At 43.5% G+C, this 5,435-nt stretch overlaps 1 non-coding gene across 1 annotated transcript; it reads right to left on the bottom strand.

Annotated features, from left to right (window-relative positions):
• Positions 1-3,780: 3,780 nt before the first annotated feature.
• Positions 3,781-3,972, bottom strand: LOC132208920 (U2 spliceosomal RNA). Its single transcript, XR_009445035.1, has one exon. It is a non-coding gene; the product is annotated as a U2 spliceosomal RNA (small nuclear RNA).
• Between the last annotated feature and the right edge of the window lie 1,463 nt (positions 3,973-5,435).

Below are 5,435 nucleotides of genomic sequence, written 5' to 3'. Positions count from 1 at the left end.
TGAAAGTATAGTCTGCAGTTGGAGAATTTAAACAGGTCTGACGGTCACTTTGTTTATCACAACCCAATTATCTCAGGATTTTGAACAATGAAGGAAAAAGCAGCACTCACATTGGGGAGAAATGCACATGGTGTGTGTGTTGAAGAGTCTGTGAAGATTCATCTGAAATGTCCGAACACCAGTGCAGTGACACTGGGAGACAGAGTGTGGAAATGTGCAGATTGCAGGAAGGAATTTCTTCATCCATCCCAGCTAGAAACTGACCACCAGATTCACACTGGAGAGAGACCATTGACCTGTTCTGCATGAGGGAAAGGCTTTGCTGATTCGAATTCCCCGCTGATACACCAGCGAGTTCACTCTGGGGAGAGACCTTTCATGAGCTCTGAGTGTGGGAAGGGATTCATTGTCATCCAAACTGTTAACACACCAGTGAGTTCACAGACAACCACAGTTGAAGAACTTTGCTGTCACTCTCACTATCAAATGAACCATGGTTTTGGGCTGTTTGTACAGATGTTACTGATCCCTGCTCAATTAAAGGTGCTGGTATTGTGAATAAAATGTCACACTAACAGTTGTGTAAGGTAGAGCTTGGAAATAGTCACGTTGTCACAACACGTCGACACATTCACACTGACTAAAGACTATCCACCTGCACGATATGTGAAAAGGGATTTCCTGGTTCATCAGGACTGGTTAACTACCAGCAAATTTCTGAATAAGTTCATTGGTTTGAATATAGCTAACAGTAGAATCAAAAATAGTATCAGTGATAATGGGAACTGCAGATGCTGGAGAATCCAAGATAACAATGTGTGGAGCTGGATGAACACAGCAGTCCAAGCAGCATCTCAGGAGCACAAAAGCTGACTTTTCGGGCCGAGAGAAGGTTCAAGGCCTGAAACGTCAGCTTTTGTGCTCCTGAGATGCTGCTTGACCTGTTGTGTTCATCCAGCTCCACACATTGTTATAGTAGATTCAAAAACCATGTGTTTTGGGCTTGTTGCTGGAGATCATAGAATCCCTCCAGTGTGGGAGCAGACCATTTAGCCCATCATGTCTGCACTGACCTGACAGAGTGTCTTACCCAGACACTGTCTGCGTGAGTTTCCTCCAGATGCTCTTGTTTCCTCCCACAGTCCAAAACTGTGCAAATTATGTAGATTGACTATGCTAAATTGCCCATAGTATCTTGTGTGCAAAATGCAGGCATAGGGTGGGGTGTGAGACTGGGTGGGATGCTCTTTGCAGGCTTGATATTGACTGAATGGCCATCTTCCACACTAGGAATTCTGTGATGATCTCGATGGCCCTTTATTTGATGGATAGGTCTGCACACCTTTACAATGACGGATTCTGTTGCTCTCCACAGACATTTGTTTATTGGAAACAATGTAATCTTTCATTTTGTGGATAAAAATCAAAGGAAAGTTTTAAATCCAAACATAGGTTTGGGATGAGTCATGTCCTATAATCCCTGATTGCATTTTCCCTGTCGGCTATGAAACCTGGTGACCGCTGTGACTCTGCCTGGGGGCATTGCAGTCTCTTCAGCTCTTTACCTGGTGTCCATAGCAGCGATGGATCTCATGATGGAAACATAAACCAAGACGTTGTATGATTTCTAGTACATATTTTCTATTTAGTCTTCTGTCCATCACTTCCCTAGAGGCTGAGATACTGGTCTGGGGACCTAGGTGTGAATCCATCTGGAAATAAGAATTTGATGATGTCTGTGAATCCATTGTCTTTGTTGGGAAAAACCCATCTGTTCACCGATGGCCTTGAGGGAAGGAAACTGCCATTCTTATCCAGTGATGTGATCATCCCATTATTGAATTTTTTTTTTTAAAATGTAAAAAAAAATTCCTGCAAATACATTTAACTCTGTCTTAATTTATTTGACAGCTGATGGTTCAAACTGCTTGATGGTCACTTTCTCTTTTGATCAAGTTGTGGCCATTTTGTGGTTGAAACCGTAGTAATTCTCGTACAAATAGTGCATGCTCTGACATGCCACTTATGAACCAGACATCCACGTTGACCATATCCTGAGGCTGTGTACCATGAAAGCGAAATTTTTCACCATCTTATCTACTTCTGCTGCTGTTTCAGGGAGCTATGGACTTGAACCTCCCAAACTCCCGAAAACCTTGAGCATTTCATCAAACTGACTTCCAATGGCAGGAATGGACAGGGTCAGCTTGGATTGATGAACATAATTCAGGCTCAACAAGTCTATTGCAGCATTTTGAGAATGTAATTAGTAGTGAGTGTGGCCACCTCTCTGTACTGTAGTGATACAGATTCCCTGATCCTGATTGCCCCAATGGCTGACTGACACTGTCAAAGTCCCTGGGCTGATATCAAATGATTCCTTGGACATGCTGTGTCAGGATCCCCTGACTGAATCCTGTCTCCCTTGCCCTGACTGAGAACTGTTTCCCTGAAACTTGTAGACGTGACCATTTGTTTGAAAAAAATGCATTAGTTGCCACAGCTGCTGACCAGCCCTTGACTGACTGCTGGTAATAACGATGCTAAGCTGCCTGACTTATGCCTGTGATAAGCAACCAGGCAAGACAGGAGCACTGTGGGACATTAGGTTCTAGTTGAGACATCAAAGTGCAAAAATGCCAGGGAAAGGCAGAGATATTGTGCCAGGCCCTGAGCAGAACATGCCTCAGGTGCTGAAAAGCATGTAGAGTTCTTACAGCAACAATGTACTTTGTGGGCAGGCAATTCTGCATCTTGACGTAGCATTTTTATTTCACTCTGGCTCATTTTGCTAGATCCGCAAATATCTATTGGTCTGGCTAATGTGAGAAATGGCTTTCGGCGTAATATGCCACTGACTTGGTCATTCACAGTTGTGTCCCACATCAGTGAGTCAGTAATCTGATTAAACTCACAGGCCTCGACTTGCGAAAAATAAAGCAGCCACATGCACATCTGTTTGATTGGTTGCTTTTGCACTCAAATGAAAAATGTGCATTGTATACACCATATCCTTTCCTGGCTCACAGTGTTCCCAAAATCTCTCATTCAATACATCCAAGTCATCATCATCAAATTCAAAATTAGAGAATACTTCGATAGCATTTTTTTCTGAAATGCTATTTGTAATGAGGTAGTGTTGGCAGGTGATTTTCTTTTACTTCTGATGCCATGTATGAATATTCAGGGATGGTGTTGGTGGGAAGGTGCAGCGTGTACCAGGGATGAGGCAATAATATTCAGAGCAAGTGCTGAACATGCAGAAAAGGAGAGATTAACGTTTACCTTGGAACAAGCATATTTAGAAAAAGTTGGGTGAAAGTACTGAGAGAAAGCATTTTAGTGGCACGGTGGCTCAGGGGTTAGCACTGCTGCCTCACAGCACTCGGACCCGGGTTCGATTCCAGCCTTGGGCGACTGCCTGTGTAGAGTTTGCACATTCTCCCCATGTCTGTGTGAGTTTACTCCCACAGTCCAAAGATGTGCAGGTTAGGTGGATTGGCTGTGCTAAATTGCCTGTTGTATTCAGGGAGGGGTACATTAGGAGGGTTATAGATCTGGCTGGGATGCTGTGAGGTTTGGTGTGGACTTGTTGGGCTGAAGGGCCTGTTTCCACACTGTAGGAATTCCATGATTATGGTTCCAGAGCATAGAGCATTGAGCATATCCCAGCATATCAAGGATAGTAGGAACTTCAAATGCTGGAGAATCTGAGATAACAAGGTGTTTAGACCTAGGATTTTTCAAGTTTTGATCAGTCTGCTTTTAAAATTGGTTTAATAAGACTTCATCATTCCTGGGAACACTGCAATACCACAATAATGCATGGAGAAAGTTCGTATTCCAACTCCCTGCTCCAAAAATCAGTTTAATATAGGGTCCTTAGGCAAAGGACATATCAGATATTAAAGCTGATAGGGACAAATGCTTTTTCTGTGGTGTTGTCTTCACACCAAAACCACTAAAAGCAAGGCCATGTTTCCACACATGAGATAGCCACCAGCTGTGAACACTTGGTATAATAAACACTTGATCCTATTTTCCACCAGCCTGACTGTGTGCAAAGACTTGCAAATCACTGCTGACAGTTTTTACTGTTGTTCCCAAACTCCTGGGTTTCTTAACCAGGGCAAAGAAGTCAGTTTGCACCAGTGCTTTTTCATCACTTTTCTAGAAAACATCTTCGTAGTGAATGTAGATCATCGAAAATGTACCAATCAGATGAGGTAGGGCAGAGCTGATGTCACCAACAAGCCTCATCAACCAGCTCCATGACTAGCAGCGGGTCAGTGAGATTGTAGCAACAATCGGCAGAGAACGGCACGCTCAGAGAATGTCCCAGCACAGAGGAAGGTGCTTCAGCCTGTCACTCTCTGCATCAGCTGTCTGTACGGGTAACTTCACCAGTCCTTCCCAATGCCCTGTAAATCTCTCATCATTCAACTCTCTCCTGAGGGCCATGAATAATTCTGCTTCCAGCGCCCTCTCAGGCAGTGCACAGCCGGCAGGAACCACTCGCTGAAGATGGTGGGTCCACCTCCCTTGATAAATGTGACTCTTTGTTACAAAAAAAAGGCGAATCACTATCCCCTCCCTCCAAATCCATCCCACCCCGTCTGTTTCTTTGGAATGTGTAACTGCCTGCAGTGTCAATGTGCCTGCAGTTGCTAAAAGGGTCTGGTTTTTGTGCCATTCTATTCTGTGCACTAAGCAAACTGAACTGTTAGCAATGCATAAAAATGCCTGCCTCTTCCCAAATCAAATCAAATACTTGAAACAAATTCTAATTCTGATCAAGTAATATCCCTGTCAGGAAGTACTGGGTCACAGTTACAAACAGAATTTCTTAGACTAATCCATCTGACCTGGAATATATGAACTCTGGTCCCCAAACCACTCCAACATCCCTAACGTCACTCCCCGCCCTTCATGGAAATGAGCAGCGTGATGCTGCTGGATATTAAGTTCAGTACATTGAAAAGTCACAAATGGTTTGGCTTTGACTCCAAACATTCCAATTACAATCTGGTAATTTAGAATTGCAAATTAAGATCCAAGAGCTGCAGAGATATAAAGGATGGAAACAGACTGATTGCTGCAACTTGTCTATTCGAACCAGATATCCTAAGTTATTTTAGTCCCATTTGCCAACATTTGGCCCCTATCCCTCTGTCCCCTTCCTATTCATTTACCAATCCTGATGCTGTTTAAGAGCTGGGATTGTACCACCTCCTCCATACATGCAGCATTCTCTACATGTAAAACTGTCCCTCAGGTCCCTTTTAAACCTTTCGCCTGTCAACTTAAACCATGCTCTCAGGTTTGGATTCCTTTCCTTGAGAAAAAGATATTGACAATTCACCCCATCCAAGCCCCTCATGATTTTATAAACCTCTGTAAGGTCACGCCTCAGCCTATGACGTTACAGGGAATCA

The sequence above is a fragment of the Stegostoma tigrinum genome, unplaced genomic scaffold (genome assembly GCF_030684315.1).
Source record: "Stegostoma tigrinum isolate sSteTig4 unplaced genomic scaffold, sSteTig4.hap1 scaffold_57, whole genome shotgun sequence".
Classification (NCBI taxonomy): domain Eukaryota; kingdom Metazoa; phylum Chordata; class Chondrichthyes; order Orectolobiformes; family Stegostomatidae; genus Stegostoma; species Stegostoma tigrinum.
The sequence above is the reverse complement of the archived record's forward strand: the minus strand, read 5'-3'. Positions and strand labels throughout refer to the sequence as shown.